Genomic DNA, 23,812 nt, shown 5'->3' with positions numbered 1-23,812 from the left:
CCTATGCCCGAGACAATGGGTCTGCCCTTCAGTACCGATCCTGCTTTGTGCAGTTTCGGCAGACTGTAAAATGTTGCCACAACCGGGGATTTAGGAAGAAGATAGTCCAATTCATTTTTGCTGATGAGTTTGTCTCCAAAAGCACTATTTAACAAACTCGCCAGCTCATGTCTGAATATGGAGGTAGGGTTAGTTGGAAGACGCTTGTATGTTTTGGGATCCTCAAGCAGGCGGAGACACATTAAACGATAATCCCCCTGCTCCATCACGACAATATTGCCTCCTTTGTCGGAGGGCTTAATAACAATGGACGTGTCCGTCTCCAGTGCTTCCAAGGCCTGTCTTTCAGCTGATGTAAGGTTATCCCTGCCCAGAGGTATATCCTCTAATTTTTGGAGGTCCTGTGTGACTACATACAGAAAAGTATCGATAGGGGTGGTATCACTAACCGGGGGAAATATTTTAGATGGATTTCTCAACTCCGTAAATGGACCATCTCCTATCATTTTGTCACCCTCTTCCGATAGACCTGCCAATAGCAGAACGTCTTGCAAATCCTCCACCTCAATACCCAGTTCATGACATCTTCTCCTGTCATGGATTTTAAAAAACTTTTTCCATTTTAATCTGCGTGCAAACAACTGTAAATCTTTAACCCAATTAAATAAGTTAAACTTCTGCAGGGGTACAAACGAGAGTCCTTTCTTCAAAAGACTCATCTCTGTGGTTGAAAGTGTACGTTTGGACAGATTGACAACTTGTAGTTGTAGTAAACACGGAACGGGCCCTAAAAGAAATACAAACGAGAAAAATCCGTCAGCAACATATCGCAAAACCATTACTTAGATCCCAACTACTACCATCCACCCTCCCTCAGCTCACATGTTATAGCAAATGCGGACTCCCACCTACCTATACGCCTAATCACAACCTATCCCGAATAAATGGGACGCAAAGTCATTAGCCACCAGGCCTTCTGCCGCCAAGCATTTCCAGAATATTGCCACGAACTGAAAGCGAGACAATGCTTCCCCATTCTGATGTATTAAAAACGGCCCGGCGATATCCGGCATAACCACCAAGAAATCCCTAACACATCGAACCGGGCAAACCACTGACTCCCCCAGTGATCGCAATACAAATTGAGTGCTTCTGCCCATCTGTTTTTGATTTTCGCAAGAAACATCGCAACCCATCCGCACACTGCACGACGTCTCCTCGCTGCAAGCCACCTGCCCCAAATTTACTCTGCGCAACCAACTTAGATACTCTAAATGCGCCAAAAAACGCTAACGAGAAAGCAGACCGAAACAAGCACACTTCATAACCGGCTAGACAGATCACACCCACCTGCCTCCACAGACGCTGCAAGAGGTCGTATGATACCGATGTCGCGTGTCCCTGGTATGACACATTTTTAAACATCCACCAAAGCCTGCATGCGCAACCAAAAAGCGACCACAGACACCCTCTTAGCCACCACCGAATAAGACAAGCCTGCGCTGAAAGCTAAACCCACAAAATAAATCATTAGAATCCGGAAATCATCTGCCGTACTGCAACCCCCAACCTGCTCTATCAACCGTTCCCACAAGGACCACACAGAGGCATAAGCCAACCACGTACGGGTACTTACTGATTTCCTAATCAATGCAATGAAGACCACAAGGCCACGCTCCAGAGCCACTGAGGACAAGGACGCCCCTGTTCTGCCACCTCCGGCACCAGTCAACGAAAACGATCCCACTGAAAGTGCGAGAGAGCGTCAGCTACTTATTTACCGCCGGCACATGAACATACACAAAGCACGCCTTTAACAACAAACCCTGCAAAACCAAATGCCGTAGCAAGCGGATCACCGGCGGTGAACTTGCCGATTGCGAATTGATAGCCTGAACTACGCCCATGTTGTCACAGCAAAAACGCGCCCCATAATTCAACCGCCAAAATAATAGGAAACAGTTCCAGTAATGTCATATTGGAAAGGAAGCCCGCCCGCTGCCATTCTTCCGGCCACGCTCCCGCACTCCATTCCCCTTGACAATAAGCACCAAACCCGCAAGAACCAGACGCGTCAGTGAAAAGTTCCACATCGACATTAGAGATCTTCCCTCCCATCCAAACTGACCTACCGTTGTACTGTGCCAAAAACTGCTCCCATATCTGCCCTCACCTCCGCAGACACTCTCACGTAATGGGACGGGGCAACCCCCCCCCCGCGCTGTCGGCATGGCCAAACGCTGACAGAAAACCCTGCCCATAGGCAAAATCCAGCAAGCGAAGTTCAGTTTACCCAATATCGAGTGGATCTTACGCAACTGAACTTTTTTAGCCCTCCGTAAACTCAACTTCCGCTACAAGATCAAGCAATTTTTCCTCAGGCAAACGATAATCCATCTTAACCATATTAATGACAATGCCCAAGACTTTTACAATAGTCGCAGGGCCTTCCGTTTTCTCAGGGGCCAACGGGACCCCACGCGGTCTATCGTGTGCAGCAAAATAGAACAAGTCCGCTTGCCAGCCGGCCCCAAGAACAGAACAATCGTCCAGGTAGTGCAGCACTGAATGGCATCCGGACTCCTGCTTCACCACCCATTCAAGAAAAACTAAAAGTTTCTAACAAGAAATTGCGCAACCCATACGTAAAACTGCCCTTCCCATTTGAATCCCAACAGATAAAAACTCTCCGGACGAAAAGCTGCCTCTATATCCGTTTTTGCCAATAACGCACCCTGCCCCAAACGCCTCACCCAAGCGACAGCCTCGTCGAAAGATGTATAGGACACAGAACAAAGCTCCTGATCTATACCGTCATTCACAGAATTCCACGCAGGATAAGACAGATGATGAATGAGCCTAAACTTATTCGGCTCCCTCTTGGGTACCAACCCCAACGGCGATATGCGCAATCCTGGCAACGGAATTTTGGAAAACGGTCCCGCCACTCTGCTCGCCCTAACCTCCTTCTCAGTCTATTCTTGCACGACACCCGGCCTAGCCAGTGCCGAAACTAAATTCCGAACACTACCCCCTGCCCCAACTGACGTGCACGGGATCCTAAAACCTTCAACGAATCCTTTCTGCAGCAAATCCGCCGTCGCACTCCTAGGATACTTATTTAGGAACGGAAGCATCTCTTCCACTCTCACCGGCGTCAGACCTCTTCTGAGCAGCCGCCTGTCCCTTCCCTTTACATCGCTTGAAACATCGGCTAAAACTATGGGAACCCCCACATCCAGAACATTCGTGTTTAAAAGGACAGTCGGACAGGAACTTACAGTGCCCCTCGTTGAACTGCCAACAGCACCCTTTCTACCGCCAGAAGGCAACTCTGCTGTTGGAGTACCCCCTGACATCCCTCCAAATGGATGCGCCCCACCCTTAGGGGCAGCCATAAGTCGCATCCACAGACTGATGTCCTCGTGGTCCCACCTTATACTAGGCCGCATGGCCCTACGCTGGCCGAACTGCTTGTCATATCTAAGCCACGCACCCCACCATATACCCAAAAAGCACAGAGCAATGCTCCGGCGCCTTTTCACCAACTACACTCGCCAATATGGCAAAAGCCTGTAGCCAATTCGGAAATGTGCGCGGTATCAAATGATACCGACGCCTCTCCTCTATCAAGATTAAACTTCTCTAACGGCAACAGCGAGAAAATCTCAACATATTCATCCTTATGTATCTTCTCTCTAACCTCAGGCTTCAAATGAGCCCCCAACAGCCTCTCAAAGCACACGTAAACCTCCCCTTTTGCTGCATCCGCTAACCGCACCAACTCTGCGGACCCTGCCTTGACAGAGCAAGTTGCTGCCTCTGCCGCCGGCGCAGTAACTACCGGGGGAACCGTACTCCCCACAGCCACCCCAGACCGATCTGCCACCATGTTTGCTCCCAAACCAGCGCCATCTGTCGGTGGCCATAAACGCCGCAGACAAAGGCACTGCTCCCGACCCAACCCCCGCCAACAAAACCACCAAACCCTCCAGCAATTCCTGCACCACCCTGCTGCCCCATCAATATTAGACACACCCGCCCCCGCAACACCACATCTCCGTTCCCCGCTCTCACCTGGCTGTCCCTGGGGAAGGATACCAGCAGCTGCAGACCGCCTCCGTCCTTGTTCCTGAACGACCATAGAACTTCCGGCCGCCACAGCCGCAGTCCCGGCCGTCACCTCCCGTCCATCTTCCAAGTCCGTATTCGCAGTGCGGACACTAAGAAATAATAATCCCAGAAACTGTCCCTAACTGACCCTAACTTTCAAGCGGCACCCCCCTTATCCCAGTGGTCCAAGTGGACCTCTTACAGTTTGTGGAAGTGCACGGTGGGGCCCGATGTCGTCCTTTTCCTTTAACCAACGCAGGATCCGCAACAAAGTCCTCCCCAGCAGGCCGGAAAACCAGTTGAATATAATCCAGGATTTTACAGTTACTGTCCGGTACCTCGACAGCACTGTGAGTCTCTTTACTGCTTGGGGCAATCCACTCAGCCCAATGTCGGCCCTAGTTGCTGCACACAGTCCTTTTTAACTTGGCTTCACTAAATGCACGGTTTCTTTGTACTCCATCCGTCTCTAGACTGAAGTTCACACAGCTTGGCTGTACAGGGAAGTCCTTTAGTATCTCCACACATGTCTTACACAGCAGAGAACTTGTTTTCTAACTTGCCAATATGGCGGCAGCTGCAGTTCAAGTCTCTCTTCCTCCTACTTCCTGCTCACACTGAGGCAAGCTGACATCATAAGGGGCGTTTCACTTCAACACTTAGCTGCTGCCTTAAAGAGCCAGTATCACAGTAATACACTCTCTATGGTAAACTCCAATGCAAATTGGTCCTATGCTGCCATCTACTGACCAAACGAATACTGCAGGCATTTTACATTTATCTGTATTACTGAAACAGCATTATACATTAAATTTTAACACAGTTTACCAGGTTAATGAAACTTAGAGACATTACATGACTGTTTCTTACACATGTACCACACAGCCAGTACTTGCCAGATTTTCCTGCAGCTCCTTTAAGGCTTCTACCACCAGAAATACTGTTATGTAGCTTATTGACATTAGGGATGCGCTAATGTCAGCACTACATAACAGTATGTTTCTAACATTTGTCCCTGCAGCTGTTTTTGTAAAAAAAAAAGCACTTTTATTATATGCTAATGAGCCTCTAGGTGCTATGTGGGCGTAAGATCAGCACCTAGAGGCTCCGTCTACTCACGCTTTATCCCGCCCAGGTCCCCTGTTCTGCCCGCCCTGCTCCTCTTGATTGATGATACGGTCCACCGCATCGTTGACGAAATCCCGCGCCTGCGCCGTTCACTTCTGTCTTCGGCGCAGGTGCAGTGAGTGAAGGCCGGTGCCGGATTCCTCACTACTGCGCCTGCGCCGACTACGTCACAGCTACATCCCTGGTTATAGGAGGGTGTGCACACTTATGCAACCACACAATTTTTTCAAAATGCCATCAATAAAATGCACCTGTGTTCGTTGTCCATAACATACACCTGCCCACACCATAACCTCACCACCACCATTGGCCACTCGATCCACAACGCTGACGTCAGTAAACCGCTCACCCACACGACGCGACACACGCCGCCTGCCACCTGCCCTTAACAGTAAAAACCACGGCTCATCCGTGAACAGAACGCCTCTCCAACGTGCCAGACGTCATCGAATGTGAGCATTTGCCCACTCAAGTCGGTTACGATGACGAACTGCAGTCAGGTCCAGACCCCGATGAGGACGACGAGCAGATGAGCTTCCCCGAGACGGTTTCTGACAGTTTGTGCAGAAATTCTTTGGTTATGCAAACCGATTGTTGCTGCAGCTGTCCGGGTGGCTGGTCTCAGACGATCATGGAGGTGAACATGCTGGATGTGGAGGTCCTGGGCTGGGGTGGTTACATTGCGCATCAAACTGCACATTTCAGAGTGGCCTTTTATTGTGGGCAGTCTAAGGCACACCTGTGCAATATTCATGCTGTCTAATCAGCACCATGATATGCCACACCTGTGAGGTGGGATGGATTATCTCGGCAAAGGAGAAGTGCTCACTAACACAGATCTAGACAGAGTTGTGAACAATAATGGAGAGTAATGGGTCTTCTGTGTCTGTAGAAAATGTTTCAGATCTTTGAGTTCAGCTCATGCAGAATGGGAGCAAAACCGAAAAGTGTTGGGTTTACATTTTTGTTCAGTGTAGACAGATATGAGAGAGAGGATTATTGCCCCTCCTGGTTAGAGGTGTCAGGGTAGGTGTCAGATCCTCTTGACATGGTTAGTTTCTGGGTGATTTGGTCAACTTGTGCTCTTTCTTTTTGGGGTGTCATATCACTCTCCCCCACCCCGGCGATCTGTCCGCCATCTTTCCTACCATCACTACCTCATCATGCCACTTCAGAAGCTACGAGCCCCACACTGATCTGACAACCAGCGCCTGGTAGGGGTGGGCAAGGGGTTAAGCGTGGTGGCGGGTGACAGACAGGGCACACTCCGCCGCGGAGATGAAGAAATACATTTCCATCTCTGGACGCGCTTGTTTTCCCGTTCCACCATGCATAATTAAGAGGCGCGATGACCCCGGGGGGAGCATCAAATATTCATAGAGGCGCGAGAGACAGAGCATTGGACCGCCGCCCCACACACCACCACTGATGCCAGGATATGGAGGGCGTCACCTTAGATTATCAGCCGGGGGTTAATTAATTAGTGGGGCAGGTGGTGGCGGAGATGGCTGCTCGTAACGAGTGCGCCCTGGTCAGAGCACTGCCACACTAAGCGGGACACGCTAATTACCCACTTGCTCGACCTAAATCACAAGGGAAAAAGCTGGCGGCAGCCGAGACTGACAGGCTAATAGGAGGGGTGGAGGCGGACATATTGTCACCATGGAGCCCCTGCCTCGGAATGGAGGTTGTGATGTGAAATGTATACTTTCTGAGACTGATGGAGGTCCAAGAAGTAAGTCTAGTCTTTTCCCTTATTTATGAAAACCGTCTTCAGCCCCATTACTGCTCTAGACCACCAGGGATGCTGGAATCTCTTGGCATTGACCCCCAAACTCTACCCCTCCTGTGGCTGAACATAGGGTCTTCCTTACCCTGGTCCATCACGAATGTTAGTATTAACAACTTCACTATCATAGACTAGCATCAAATGGGAGTTCCTCTGAGGGTCCAATGTGCAAGACTCCCACCGAATGGACAGATCATCTCAGTAGAGCAGGAGACTGAAACACAGCCCCGTTTACTTGTAGACAGTGTGAAAGAGCTGAAGTTCCTTTCGTTCCCCAGATTGATGAAGTCCATAACATTAAACACTTTACTGCCCTAGACCACAAGGGATGCTGACATTAATTTCTTTATTGTCCTGGACCACCAACGATACTAGCCTTAACCTCTACACTGCCCTGGACCAACTGGGAGGATAACATTAACTTATTTACTGATCTAGACCACCCGGCATTAACCTCCTCAATTTCCTAGGTCACCAGGGATGCTGACATTAATCTTCTGATTGCCTTAACATGTTACTCACCTAGACCACCTTAGAGGGTGTCATTAATTTCCTCACTTTCCTTGGACCACCTGGGAGACTGGAATTAGCTTCTTTACTGATCTAGACCACCAGGGATGCTGGCACCAAGTTCTTCACTTCCCTAGACCATCAGGGATGCTGGGATTAACATTCTCAGCTTCATAGATCACCAAGGATGCTGACATTAACCTCATTTCTGCGGTAGACCTCTAATGATTTGTGTATCAACCACTTTACTACCCTAGATCACCTGAGAGACTGGCATTAACCTTCTCATTGCCCTAGACCTCCAGGGATACTAGTATAAACCACTTTGGTCCCCTAGACCACCTGAGAGACTGGCACTAACCTCTTGACTGTCCTGAACCACCTGGGAGGCTGACACTAGCTTTTTCACTTCTGTAGACCATCAGGGATGCTGGGATTAACATCCTCACCTTCTTAGATCACCAAAGATGCTGGTATTAACCTCATTACTGCCCTAGACCTCCAGGGCTGCTGGTATAAACCACTTTGCTCCCCTAGACCACCTGAAAGGCTAGATTTAACCTTTTCACAGCCATAGATCACAAAAGATGCTGTTATTAACCTCTTAAATACACTGGACCACCTGGATTTTTCTCCTAAAAGTCTTTACCGCCATAGACCACCCCTTAAAACACCCTTCCATAGTAAAACATTAACCCCGATCCTCAGTACTTTTTCAGGCTGCTGTTTGACTCACAGGTGGCATAGTGAATCATGTAGCATGCCATGTGTGTACTGTGCCCATTACAGGAAGTTGAGAGGCGGCAGATTTTGGAAAGCTGTGGATTAACCCTTACTGTGCTGGTGGAACAGCTTCTGCAGAAATACCAAGAAACTGTTTGAGATCAGAACTTCTGGTCCTCAGGCAAATTAATTTACTGAATAGTACATTTAATCAACCTGATGCCGTGAAGTCCTCGGCACTGCACCAGGGTGACTCAGCGGCACAGTTCACCTGCGAGATTAGATTCCAGCTCCCAGGATGGAGAGGTGGGCACAGGTGGCAGCTGCCAGTCCTGAGGAACAGGGATACATCACTGGAGGAACCAGCAGATGAGGGTCTACTGTCAGCACCAAAGATATGGACAAGCCCTGGACTTAAGGGCAACTCCACTCCATAGTCTTATGGGGTAGTATGGGCACTGCCAGGAGGGCACTGTGGAAAGCACTGCTATGGGGACACTACAGTGTTGGCAGGGAAGGTGAAGCTTATGTCATGATTGAGCGGCTTCAGGGGTTAGCGATATTGGATGCTGAGGTAGTAGTCGCACCCGGGGTATGGTTGTTACTGAGCATTGCGAGTGTCATTATTATGTGGGCACTATGGTTATAATTGATATAGGGGCACCCTTGTTCTCACTGTTATGGGGGCACTGTAGTTGTCACTGTTATGGGGGCACTGTAGTTCTCACTGTTATGGGGGCACTGTAGTTGTCACGGTTATGGGGGCACTGTAGTTGTCACTGTTATGGGGGCACTGTAGTTGTCACTGTTATAGGGGCACTGTAGTTCTCACTGATATGGGGGCACTGTAGTTGTCACGGTTATGGGGGCACTGTAGTTGTCACTGTTATGGGGGCACTGTAGTTGTCACTGTTATGGGGGCACTGTAGTTGTCACTGATATGGGGGCACTGTAGTTGTCACTGTTATGGGGGCACTGTAGTTGTCACTGTTATGGGGGCACTGTAGTTGTCACTGTTATGGGGGCACTGTGGATGTCACTGATATGGGGGCACTGTGGATGTCACTGTTATGTGGGCACTATGGTTATTATTGATATAGGGGCACTGTTGTTCTCACTGGCATGGGGCACTGTAGTTGTCACTGGTATGGGGGCACTGTAGTTGTCACTGTTATGGGGGCACTGTGGACATCACTGTTATGGGGGCACTGTGGATGTCACTGTTATGGGGGCACTGTGGATGTCACTGTTATGGGGGCACTGTGGATGACACTGTTATGGGGGCACTGTGGATGACACTGTTATGGGGCACTGTAGTTGTCACTGGTATGGGGGCACTGTAGTTGTCACTGGTATGGGGGCACTGTGGATGTCACTGTTATGGGGGCACTGTGGATGTCACTGTTATGGGGGCACTGTGGTTGTCACTGTTATGGGGGCACTGTGGATGTCACTGTTATGGGGGCACTGTAGTTGTCACTGATATGGGGGCACTGTAGTTGTCACTGTTATGGGGGCACTGTAGTTGTCACTGTTATGGGGGCACTGCAGTTGTCACTGTTATGGGGGCACTGTAGTTGTCACTGGTATGAGGGCACTGTAGTTGTCACTGGTATGAGGGCACTGTAGTTGTCACTGGTATGAGGGCACTGTAGTTGTCACTGGTATGAGGGCACTGTAGTTGTCACTGGTATGGGGGCACTGTAGTTGTCACTGTTATGGGGGCACTGTAGTTGTCACTGTTATGGGGGGCACTGTAGTTGTCACTGGTATGGGGGCACTGTAGTTGTCACTGGTATGGGGGCACTGTGGATGTCACTGTTATGGGGCACTGTAGTTGTCACTGGTATGAGGGCACTGTAGTTGTCACTGGTATGAGGGCACTGTAGTTGTCACTGGTATGGGGGCACTGTAGTTGTCACTGTTATGGGGGCACTGTAGTTGTCACTGATATGGGGGCACTGTAGTTGTCACTGGTATGGGGGCACTATGGTTATTATTGATATAGGGGCACTGTTGTTCTCACTGGCATGGGGCATTGTAGTTGTCACTGGTATGGGGGCACTGGAGTTGTCACTGGTATGGGGGCACTGTGGATGTCACTGTTATGGGGCACTGTAGTTGTCACTGTTATGGGGGCACTGTAGTTGTCACTGTTATGGGGGCACTGTAGTTGTCACTGATATGGGGGCACTGTAGTTGTCACTGATATGTGGGCACCCTTGTTCTCACTGTTATGGGGGCACTGTGGATGTCACTGTTATGGGGCACTGTAGTTGTCACTGTTATGGGGGCACTGTAGTTGTCACTGTTATGGGGGCACTGTAGTTGTCACTGTTATGGGGGCACTGTAGTTGTCACTGTTATGGGGGCACTGTAGTTGTCACTGATATGTGGGCACCCTTGTTCTCACTGATATGGGGGCACTGTAGTTGTCACTGTTATGGGGGCACTGTAGTTGTCACTGATATGGGGGCACTGTAGTTGTCACTGATATGTGGGCACCCTTGTTCTCACTGTTATGGGGGCACTGTGGATGTCACTGTTATGGGGCACTGTAGTTGTCACTGTTATGGGGGCACTGTAGTTGTCACTGTTATGGGGGCACTGTAGTTGTCACTGTTATGGGGGCACTGTAGTTGTCACTGTTATGGGGGCACTGTAGTTGTCACTGATATGTGGGCACCCTTGTTCTCACTGATATGGGGGCACTGTAGTTGTCACGGTTATGGGGGCACTGTAGTTGTCACTGTTATGGGGGCACTGTAGTTGTCACTGATATGGGGGCACTGTAGTTGTCACGGTTATGGGGGCACTGTAGTTGTCACTGTTATGGGGGCACTTTAGTTGTCACTGTTATGGGGGCACTTTAGTTGTCACTGTTATGGGGGCACTGTGGATGTCACTGTTATGGGGCACTGTAGTTGTCACTGATATGGGGGCACTGTAGTTGTCACTGTTATGGGGGCACTGTAGTTGTCACTGTTATGGGGGCACTTTAGTTGTCACTGTTATGGGGGCACTGTAGTTGTCACTGTTATGGGGGCACTGTAGTTGTCACTGATATGGGGGCACTGTAGTTGTCACTGTTATGGGGGCACTGTAGTTGTCACTGTTATGGGGGCACTGTAGTTGTCACTGATATGTGGGCACCCTTGTTCTCACTGATATGGGGGCACTGTAGTTGTCACGGTTATGGGGGCACTGTAGTTGTCACTGTTATGGGGGCACTGTAGTTGTCACTGTTATGGGGGCACTGTAGTTGTCACTGTTATGGGGGCACTGTAGTTGTCACTGTTATGGGGGCACTGTAGTTGTCACTGGTATGAGGGTACTATGGTTCATGTTATGAGTTCATTGTTGATTGGCAATGTTATGAGTTAAGTGTGGATGGTATTATATGGAAATTGTGGCTGACACTTACGGGGCACTGTGACTGGCACTACAGTAGGGAATCGGTAGCTTTCACTGTAATCAGGGTGACATTATTATGGGGGACTACAACTGCAAATGAAGAAACCGTGGCTGTCACTTGATGGAGGCACTGCTCATGGCACTGTAGCTCGCACGGTAATGGGGGAATAGTCACTGTCTCTAATTGGCATAGCCTGGATGTCACGTATAATTGCACTGTGACTGGCACTGTTATGGGGGCACTGAAGTACTTCAGGGTGGCTGTAATCTGCCCTAATAAAATGTCCTGTCAGTGAGCCAAGGCGATTTATTCCATGTCCCCATCTGCCGTGTCCTGCTGTACAGCTGACACACTCCGGCAGCCTGCATGCTACATGACACACAGATCATTACTACATTACCTACCGGACACCAGCCTATCAATCAGACCACACGGTGGGCAGAGACACGGGCAATCTCCTCCAGGGACCGCCGATAATCACCGCCATTATAGTGATTAAACTGCCCTGAGACGCCAGCAGAATATCCGAGTGTGACTGCAAATATAGAAGTCCGCTAACTACACTGGAGTATCACTGCATACAGGCTCGTCTATACCAAACACTGAACCACAGGGGGCAGTATCATCATAGTTATGTACTTGTACATAGGAGGCAGTATTATAGTAGTAATATTCTTGTACATAGGAGGCAGTATTATAGTAGTTATATTCTTGTACATAGGAGCAGTATTATAGTAGTTATATTCTTGTACATAGGAGGTAGTATTATAGTAGTTATATTCCTGTACATAGGAGCAGTATTATAGTAGTTATATCCCTGTACATAGGAGGCAGTATTATAGTAGTTATATTCTTGTACATAGGAGCAGTATTATAGCAGTTATATTCTTGTACATAGGAGCAGTATTATAGTAGTTATATTCTTGTACATAGGAGCAGTATTATAGTAGTTATATTCTTGTACATAGGAGCAGTATTATAGTAGTTATATTCTTGTACATAGGAGCAGTATTATAGTAGTTATATTCTTGTACATAGGAGCAGTATTATAGTAGTTATATTCTTGTACATAGGAGGCAGTATTATAGTAGTTATATTCTTGTACATAGGAGCAGTATTATAGTAGTTATATTCTTGTACATAGGAGCAGTATTATAGTTATATTCTTGTACATAGGAGCAGTATTATAGTAGTTATATTCTTGTACATAGGAGCAGTATTATAGTTATATTCTTGTACATAGGAGCAGTATTATAGAGTTATATTCTTGTACATAGGAGCAGTATTATAGTAGTTATATTCTTGTACATAGGAGCAGTATTATAGTAGTTATATTCTTGTACATAGGAGCAGTATTATAGTAGTTATATTCTTGTACATAGGAGCAGTATTATAGTAGTTATATTCTTGTACATAGGAGCAGTTTATAGTAGTTATATTCTTGTACATAGAGGCAGTATTATAGTAGTTATATTCTTGTACATAGGAGGCAGTATTCATAGTAGTTATATTCCTTGTACATAGGAGCAGTATTATAGTAGTTATATTCTTGTACATAGGGCAGTATTATAGTAGTTATATTCCTGTACATAGGAGCAGTATTATAGTAGTTATATTCTTGTACATAGGAGCAGTATTATAGTAGTTATATTCTTGTACATAGGAGCAGTATTATAGTAGTTATATTCTTGTACATAGGAGCAGTATTATAGTAGTTATATTCTTGTACATATGAGGCAGTATTATAGTAGTTATATTCTTGTACATAGGGCAGCATTATAGTAGTTATATTCTTGTACATAGGAGGCAGTATTATAGTAGTTTATATTCTTGTACATAGGAGCAGTATTATAGTAGTTATATTCTTGTACATAGGAGGCAGTATTATAGTAGTTATATTCTTGTACATAGGAGGCAGTATTATAGTGTTATATTCTTGTACATAGGGCATATTATAGAGTTATATTCTTGTACATAGAGGCAGTATTATAGTAGTTATATTCTTGTACATAGGGAGCATATAGTAGTTATATTCTGTACCTAGGGAGCAGTATTATAGTAGGTTATATTCTTGTACATAGGAGCAGTATTATAGTAGTTATATTCTTGTACATAGGAGGCAGTATTATAGTAGTTATATTCTTGTCATAGGCGCAGTATTATAGTAGTTTAGTCTTGTACATAGGAGCAGTATTATAGTAGTTATATTCTTGTACATAGGAGCAGTAGTATAGTAGTTATATTCTTGTACATAGGAGCAGTATTATAGTAGTTATATTCTTGTACATAGGAGGCAGTATTATAGTAGTTATATTTCTGTACATAGGAGCAGTATTATAGTAGTTATATTCTTGTACATAGGAGCAGTATTATAGTAGTTATATTCTTGTACATAGGAGAGTGTTATAGTAGTTATATTCTTGTACATAGGAGCAGTATTATAGGAGTTATATTCTTGTACATAGGAGTCAGTATTATAGTAGTTATTTCTTGTATATAGGAGGCAGTATTATCGTAGTTATATTCTGTACATAGGAGCAGTATTATAGTAGTTATATTCTTGTACATAGGAGGTATTATAGTAGTTATATTCTTGTACATAGGAGCAGTATTTAGTAGTTATATTCTTGTACATAGGAGCAGTATTATAGTAGTTATATTCTTGTACATAGGAGCAGTATTATAGTAGTTATATTCTTGTACATAGGAGCAGTATTATAGTAGTTATATTCTTGTACATAGGAGCAGTATTATAGTAGTTATATTCTTGTACATAGGAGCAGTATTATAGTAGTTATATTCTTGTACATAGGAGCAGTATTATAGTAGTTATATTCTTGTACATAGGAGCAGTATTATAGTAGTTATATTCTTGTACATAGGAGCAGTATTATAGTAGTTATATTCTTGTACATAGGAGCAGTATTATAGTAGTTATATTCTTGTACATAGGAGCAGTATTATAGTAGTTATATTCTTGTACATAGGAGGTATTATAGTAGTTATATTCTTGTACATAGGAGCAGTATTATAGTTTATATTCTTGTACATAGGAGCAGTATTATAGTAGTTATATTCTTGTACATAGGAGCAGTATTATAGTAGTTATATTCTTGTACATAGGCAGTATTATAGTAGTTATATTCTTGTACATAGGAGCAGTATTATAGTAGTTATATTCTTGTACATAGGAGCAGTATTATAGTAGTTATATTCTTGTACATAGGAGCAGTATTTAGTAGTTATATTCTTGTACATAGGAGCAGTATTATAGTAGTTATATTCTTGTACATAGGAGCAGTATTATAGTAGTTATATTCTTGTACATAGGAGCAGTATTATAGTTTATATTCTTGTACATAGGAAGTATTATAGTAGTTATATTCTTGTACATAGGCAGTATTATAGTAGTTATATTCTTGTACATAGGAGCAGTATTATAGTAGTTATATTCTTGTACATAGGAGCAGTATTATAGTAGTTATATTCTTGTACATAGGAGCAGTATTATAGTAGTTATATTCTTGTACATAGGAGGACAGTATTATAGTAGTTATATTCCTGTACTATAGGAGGTCAGTATTATAGTAGTTATTATCTGTGTACATAGGAGCAGTATTATAGTAGTTATATTCTAGTACATAGGAGTAGTATTATAGTAGTTCATATTCTTGTACATAGGAGGGCCGTATTATAGTAGTTATATTCTTGTACAATAGGAGGCAGTATTATAGTCAGTTATACTTCTTGTACATAGGGGACCAGTATTATAGCTAGTATAGTCTTGTACATAGGAGGCAGTATATAGCTAGTTATATTCCTTGTACATTAGGAAGGCAGTATATAGTAGTATATTCCTGTACATAGGAGCATATTATAGTAGTTATATTCTTGTTACATAGAGACAGTATTATAGTAGTTATATTCTTGTACATAGGATGCAGTATTATAGTAGATTATATTCTTGTACATAGGAGGCAGTATTATACGTAGTTAGTTCTTGTACATAGGAGCAGTATATAGTATTATATTCTTGTATATAGGAGGTAGTAATTATAGTAGTTATATTCTTGTACATAGGACGGCCGTATTATAGTAGTTAATTCTTGTACATAGGAGCAGTATTATAGTAGTTATATTCTTGTACATAGGAGCAGTATTATAGTAGTTATATTCTTGTACATAGGAGCAGTATTATAGTAGTTATATTCTTGTACATAGGAGCAGTATTATAGTAGTTATATTCTTGTACATAGGAGCAGTATTATAGTAGTTATATTCTTGTACATAGGAGCAGTATTATAGTAGTTATATTCTTGTACATAGGAGCAGTATTATAGTAGTTATATTCTTGTACATAGGAGCAGTATTATAGTAGTTATATTCTTGTACATAGGAGCAGTATATAGTTATATTCTTGTACATAGGAGCAGTATTATAGTAGTTATATTCTTGTACATAGGAGCAGTATTATAGTAGTTATATTCTTGTACATAGGAGCAGTATTATAGTAGTTATATTCTTGTACATAGGAGCAGTATTATAGTAGTTATATTCTTGTACATAGGAGCAGTATTATAGTAGTTATATTCTTGTACATAGGAGCAGTATTATAGTATTTATCTTGTACATAGGAGCAGTATTATAGTAGTTATATTCTTGTACATAGGAGCAGTATTATAGTAGTTATATTCTTGTACATAGGAGCAGTATTATAGTAGTTATATTCTTGTACATAGGAGCAGTATTATAGTAGTTATATTCTTGTACATAGGAGCAGTATTAGTAGTTATATTCTTGTACATAGGAGCAGTATTATAGTAGTTATATTCTTGTACATAGGAGCAGTATTATAGTAGTTATATTCTTGTATAGGAGGTATATTATAGTAGTTATATTCTTGTACATAGGAGCAGTATTATAGTAGTTATATTCTTGTACATAGGAGCAGTATTATAGTAGTTATATTCTTGTACATAGGAGGCAGTATTAGTAGTTATATTCTTGTACATAGGAGGCAGTATTATAGTAGTTATATTCTTGTATAGGCAGTATTATAGTAGTTATAGTCTTGTACATAGGAGGCAGTATTATAGTAGTTATATTCCTGTACATAGGAGGCAGTATTATAGTAGTTATATTCCTGTACACAGGAGCAGTATTATAGTAGTTATATTCTTGTCCATAGGAGACAGTATTATAGTAGTTATATTCTTCTACATAGGAGGCAGTATTATAGTAGTTATATTCTTGTACATAGGAGGCAGTATTATAGTAGTTATATTCTTGTACATAGGAGGCAGTATTATAGCAGGTATTTTGTATTGCCTGAGGACCCTATGAGAAAAGAGTTAGATGGAGTTTCAGCTACTAATCCTTCGTGATGTTTATAGGAGGGGGGTAAACCCAATCAACTTTTTTAACCTTTCGTTACCTGAGTTAGAGAGGGTGTTCTAGTTGTCAAACCTGAATTAGTTCAGACTCAGTAACGTTTCTATAGATTTAATGTTGGTGGGGGGACAACCCCAGGATCCACTGACACAATTCCCATTTATTGTATAATCTTAGAGTATGATTTCCAGGATTTACATTAGCTTCTCACCCCTGATTCATATTTCATGAATAAACCGTTAAGGAGTATATGTTTATTAAAGATCGCTATATACATATACGCGGCCCTTTAATGAAAAAGGTGCTGGATGACCCTGTGTATCTAAGCCTATCCCATGTGTTATGTCTGATGTACCAGTGTATCTAAGCTCATTCTGTGTGATACATTTTCCACGGTGAACTACTACCCCCTGACAAACCCCATTGTTACATTGCCTCCATGGACAGTTTCGGAGTCAGTAGTTCCTGCAGACCCTGTAGGAGGGGAAATGGGGGGCTTGCAATGCCGCCATCCTGCTTCTGCCATAGTGCGGCTCCTGCTGGAGGACGGGCTGCGGTTACTTTGGCTTGCAGACAGAATACGGCTTCTTCGGAGTTACAGTCTAATTATAAAATGCGTTTGTTATTGGTAATTTAGACGCCGGCTTGTTATTCTCTGCCTAGAACATCTGTCGAGCGTCTACTATTTATAAAACTTCGCACTTCTGCTCGTGTGCAGAGGAAGGTGACATCTTCTCTACGAATTGTCCTCTCCCACTCTGCCATGTACGAGGAAATGACAGGATTTATATAGATGTCTAAGCAGGGACAGAAGCTAAGATCAGGGCATTATCAGCATTACTTAAAGGGGAACTCCATGTTTTATTGTCCTTGAATAACAGAGTGTCTCAGTGATTTGGTGGCAATGTCACCTGCGCTCAGTGACCCAGTCCCTGGTGTCTAGGGGTTTAGTGACCCAGTCCCTGGTGTCTAGGGGTTTAGTGACCCAGTCCCTGGTGTCTAGGGGTTTAGTGACCCAGTCCCTGGTGTCTAGGGGTTTAGTGACCCAGTCCCTGGTGTCTAGGGGTTTAGTGACCCAGTCCCTGGTGTCTAGGGGTTTAGTGACCCAGTCCCTGGTGTCTAGGGGTTTAGTAACCCAGTCCCTGGTGTCTAGGGGTTTAGTGACCCAGTCCCTGGTGTCTAGGGGTTTAGTGACCCAGTCCCTGGTGTCTAGGGGTTTAGTGACCCAGTCCCTGGTGTCTAGGGGTTTAGTGACCCAGTCCCTGGTGTCTAGGGGTTTAGTGACCCAGTCCCTGGTGTCTAGGGGTTTAGTGACCCAGTCCCTGGTGTCTAGGGGTTTAGTGACCCAGTCCCTGGTGTCTAGGGGTTTAGTGACCCAGTCCCTGGTGTCTAGGGGTTTAGTGACCCAGTCCCTGGTGTCTAGGGGTTTAGTGACCCAGTCCCTGGTGTCTAGGGGTTTAGTGACCCAGTCCCTGGTGTCTAGGGGTTTAGTGACCCAGTCCCTGGTGTCTAGGGGTTTAGTGACCCAGTCCCTGGTGTCTAGGGGTTTAGTGACCCAGTCCCTGGTGCTCGGGGGTGTATGTTGGTTTAGCATCTTACTACCTGGGGTTGAGTAGTGTAGTGCTCCAGTGGTTTAGTGTCCCGGTTCCTGACATGGACTATTCGAGCTCACCAGCCTCTTGTGTCCAGTAACTTAGTGTTTCGGTCACACAGGAGATAAACGTATGACTACTCGGTGCCTGAATTCCACATTTCTCCTCAGAGCACAACCCTGTGGAGCAGTCTGAGAGGACTGGTGGTCAATCATGGCTTACTGTTTGAGGACTACCTAGAATTCTAACCTTTTACCCCATCTTTAAATGCTTGAAGCTAAAAGAAAAAACACCAGGACACCTTCTTCGTTGGGTGAGAGTCGGTCACAGCTTTATAAATGATTTTTCTCCAACAACCAACTTTTCAATATTAAAACTTATGGAACAAAACTCGGAGTATCAAGAAGCAGTATGCCCCACGGAATCCCCCGTGGGCAAGTCCTCCTTCTTCTACCTCTTGATTTAACTCACCGACCTCCACTGAGGACCCCGTGTACGGCGCTCCGACCCCCACCCAACAAAAACAAATCCTGCTCCACACCATCCTGCAATCCTGACAAGAAGATGTCTAACCCAATGTCATTAAGGTGAACTCCATCAGGCCGCATAAGCCGCATGTTATCCCCTTCCAGTTGGCGATGACGCACTACCACCCCCGCCCGTGAACAAACAAATCGGGCAATCCGGGCATTAACCGTTCTCCTGGCCATCCCTAGCACCTTGCCACGTGACCCTGGGAATGATCTCTGACCAGACTAACACAACCTCATGAAAGAAGGAAGGAAGCCGTTCCAGGTCATCTCTAATCAGGGTAATCAGCTCTGCGATATTTAACAGGCAGAGGTCATTACCACCTGCGTGAATGACTAAATCACTGGCGAGCGAACTGATCTGCTCAGGTCAACGGCTACTGGAAGGACCTGGGACCAGCGCAGGCCCCGGACGCCTCACCACATAACCTGAATATTCCGAAAGCCGAGACTGTGGCCACCCGGACGGCATTCTGCTCGCTGGCCGGCCCAAAACATGTAGGAATATCCCATGAAGCAGATGGTGGGCTGCATCGCATCTGAAATACAAATGAAATCAATAAGTGGAAACGGATGTATGAAGCAAAACACGCAGACCTCCATCTGCCAAGCCGTTGGACATCTGACTCAGGCAAGCCCGCCCTGGCCGCCTCTGTAGCTGCGCCAATGCGGAAAGAGTGGGTACCAAAATCCGCGACTGGAAGGTCTAATGCAAAAAGGCAACGGTGAAAAATGGATTTAAACTGAAAACGCCCTTGAGGGCTACTGTCAGCGTGTAGGAGAAGAGGAGAGCCCTGAGAACGTATACTCAATAACCGTGACACCGGTGCACCGCATACAAAGACATCTGTTTTGGAGCGGCGAATGAAAACCCGGAGGGAGGAGTCCCTGACACATAAACCGCCCAACCGGGAACGCAATTGGAACACCTGCTCCCCAATCCGAAGGGCGCCTGCGCTTGCGGCGGACGTGATCTTTACGCCAGCCCTTAATGGCTTGGCGTATTAAAAAATGTTTGGTAACATCTGGAAAAAAACAACTCCGGACAGGCGACGCTGCGCAATTACAGCAGAAACCCCTTGCTGTCGTAGACTTAATAAATATGAAATTGTCACTTCCAAGCAAGCAGATGTAAAGACTGCTATATCCCCTACCTGCGCCCACCATTCAGCCCAGGCCTTACAATGTCCGGACCAAGTTTCTGGCGTCACCGACGCCCTCACCAGAGACATCATGCGTTGGTCGGCAAATCCCATAGCTGCTTCAGGCAGGGTAGACCTTCCTTGGTAGCCCCCGGTAAGCGGTTCCTGAATTCCTGCCAATGAAAACGGGAAAGAGCATCAGCCGCCGTGTTAAGGACGTCCGATACATGACGAGCGTGGAACCAAATGTTGAGTTCGAAACAGCGGAGAACTAAATGTCGGAGCAGTGCTAGTACAGGGGGAGACGAAGATACAAAAAACCACCGCCATGTTGACCGTCCAGAAGCATACTCGTTGATTTGTTAATTTTTGACCCCATAAATTAGTGCCGACAGTAATGGGAAAAAGTTCAAGTAATGTAATATTGGAGCAGAGGCCGGCCTCACGCCACTTCTCTGGCCATTGGGGCGGCACACCACTCACGGCCAAATATAGCACCAAAACCAGTAGATCCCGCCGCATCGGTAAATAGAGACAACTCTGTTGTCTATATTTCCGGACCCTTGTAACAAGTGTGGCCATTATAGCGATGCAGGAAATCACTTGTAAGTCTTAAGCTGTTTGGTCAAATGGATGTGATGTTCCGGTTTTGAAACGCCGCAGGTTGACAGGGACATACGATGGGAAAAAGACGCGTCCCATGGGCATGATTCCACAAGCAAATACAAGGAGGCCAAGTAAGGCCTGCATTTGCCGTAACGTGACCGATTTTACGGAACGGAAACCGTCAATCAAACTTAACAATTTTTCTAACTTAGTCTGGGAAAGGCGGAAAGCCATCTGGATGGTTATCGATTTCAATAACTAAAAAATGTGATAGTCGTCGAGGGGTCCAAAGTTTTGTCTTCTGACAGGGGAACACAGAAACGGGACATGAAAAAATTGAAGGTTTCGAGCAGGAATTGACATTGATGGGACTCGAAGGGACACGAAGAGGAAATCATCCAGATAATGGATGATAGAATGGGTACCTGTCTCATAACGAATAACCCATTCTAGAAAAGTGCTAAAAAGTGCAAAAAAATTGCAGGAAATGGAACAGCCCATCGGCAGACACGTGTCATAATAATACAAGTCGTCCAGCATACAACCCAGTAGGTGGTAACAATCTGGGTGTACCGGAAGCACGTGAAAAGCCGCTTCGATGTCCGACTTAGCCAACAAAGCGCCTGGGTCTGGTGTCCTGACCAGAAACACTGCCCTATCGAAAGGCACATAGGACACTGAGGCGTCCGACTTGGAAATACCGTCATTAACAGATGTGCCTTTAGGAAAGAACAAGTGGTGGATGAGACAATAATTGCCCGGTTCACTAGGCCTAAAGGGAATATACGGATGTTATCAAAGGGGGGGGGGGGTGAAAATGGTCCCACTATCCTACCTTATGCAACCTCTTTAGAAATGTTTTCCAGCAACAGGCTGGGATTGCACTTAGCAGAACTTCAAATTGCTAGAAAACGTAGGTAAAGGAGAAAAATTGAAGAGGATAAAAAAAAAAAAAAGTAAACCCGAAACAAATTTTGGCAGCAGCTACTTTATTGGGGTACAGGTCTAGCTACTGGGACATCGCGGACACTTTCACTGGAGTCTTTCCCAGCAGCGGAGTTTGGATATTTGTGCAAGAGGGGCTTACGTGGGCAACGGACAGCAGCGTGAGATCCCCCGCAAAAGGAACACTCATGCTTGTACTTTCACAAGGCAAAAAATTTGCAATGTCCTTAGTTGAAAAAGCCAGCATGCTCCGGGTCTGCGCAAACGGCCACTGGCCCCTGCATGTTAGCTGATAAGTCAGCGGCCGCGGAAGAAAAGGGGTATGCTTTCTGTGCCATCGTGAGGTAGAGCCATAGGTCAGTAGCTTTCAACCCCCCAACCTATTTCTGGATGTAGGGCTAAACCCCGATGGAACTCTTCGTCATAACGCTACCATGCCGCACCTCCATGAGACTTATAAGCGCAATAGATGGAATCCATATATACGAAGAGCTCCGCCGACCGTTTAGGGTGGCGAAGAGCCATTGTGTAACCCAACACGGAAAAGGCTTGTGACCAATTCCCTATCGTATGGGCAACCTTAGGTCTGCAGGACACGAATCTATTGGAATTAGGTCTCCGCTCTTTATCTACTGTGTGTTGGTCAACTAAGACCAAAGACCAAATATCTACTTACTGGTTTGACCACATTACATTTTTTGTCTCCTCGTCTAGATGAGCACCTAAGCCGCAAAACAGGGATTTCTTATGATCACTAGCTCGGGACTTGACGGGTTGTGGAGTTGGGGCGGGGGGTGCCGAAAGGGGAGGATTAGGGTTTAACTGCGCTAATACCGCCTTAAGGGCAGGCACTAGCCCCTTCGCTACCATATGTGCCCCCCACGCCTCCGTAAAATTAAACTCACCGGGTGTAGCAGAAGCCGACGGAGCAGCTGTGTCTGGAACCGCGCTGGCTGGATCAACCCCACGGGAGGACCTACTGGTCGCTTGTCGGAATTCTCGCCTCCTACGCATTCTGGAACTGGATCCGCAGGGGCTCAACTCCAACGACGAAGACGACTGCCACCTAGAAGATCTTGAACGGGTAGATCTGGTACCATGACTGGAACAGCAGCGGCGATCCTGCGCCTTTCTCGGCAGTCGGGAGCATCATCAGGTGATTGGGATCTGGTATTGGAGCTGGGGTTAGGAGCCTCAACCAAAGGGTAGCTGAAAGCGTACCCTGCTATATCGGGCAGGGGGATGTCTAATGTAGTCTGCAACTTCATGTGGGGTGGGGGGACAAGGGGGTAGGTACAGGCAGAGGTGCAGAAGGCAGACCTAGTACTGGGGAGGGGATCTGGAGTGAAGTCTCCTCAACAGAGGAGTGTTGACTGACTGTATTGCCCATAGCAGCGGCAGGGAACAAGTGGGAGACTGTATTAGCGGAGCGCTGCTTGTGAGCGACAGCGCCAGATGCAGGGGCGGGGGGCGTGGCTACAGGACGCACGGCCGGAAGCACTGAGGCTTGCCTGGCCAGCGCGCTGGTAAATGTGCTCCCCCGCCTGCTTCTTCTAGCTGAGGAACGAAGATTTAAGGGAGAAGGGGAGGGGACAGGCTAAAGTGAGCGGGTGGTGCGGATCTTACGGGCCGTCCGCCGGCCACCCACCCGCACATCAGGCTGTGCAGAGGGCGCAGCGGGAGATAGTAACGGGGGAACAGGGGCTTGTAGTAACAGGGGCTTAAAATCCCGCCAGCAGGTGAGATAGAAAAGCCAGCCCTTCTCTTTGAATATGGGCTGAGAGAGCAGCCATAAGCTCTTGTTCTGTGGCCATACCTGCGTGAGATGCCGGAGACAAAAGAGACCGGGCACACGCCTATTGCATCTGCAGTGAGCTGGACCGGGGTATGCACTCTGATGCCAAATTATGCAATGGCTAGGTCAGGTG

The sequence above is a fragment of the Bufo gargarizans genome, unplaced genomic scaffold, assembly GCF_014858855.1.
Source record: "Bufo gargarizans isolate SCDJY-AF-19 unplaced genomic scaffold, ASM1485885v1 original_scaffold_975_pilon, whole genome shotgun sequence".
In the NCBI taxonomy this organism is placed as follows: domain Eukaryota; kingdom Metazoa; phylum Chordata; class Amphibia; order Anura; family Bufonidae; genus Bufo; species Bufo gargarizans.
Note: the sequence above shows the minus strand (reverse complement) of the source record.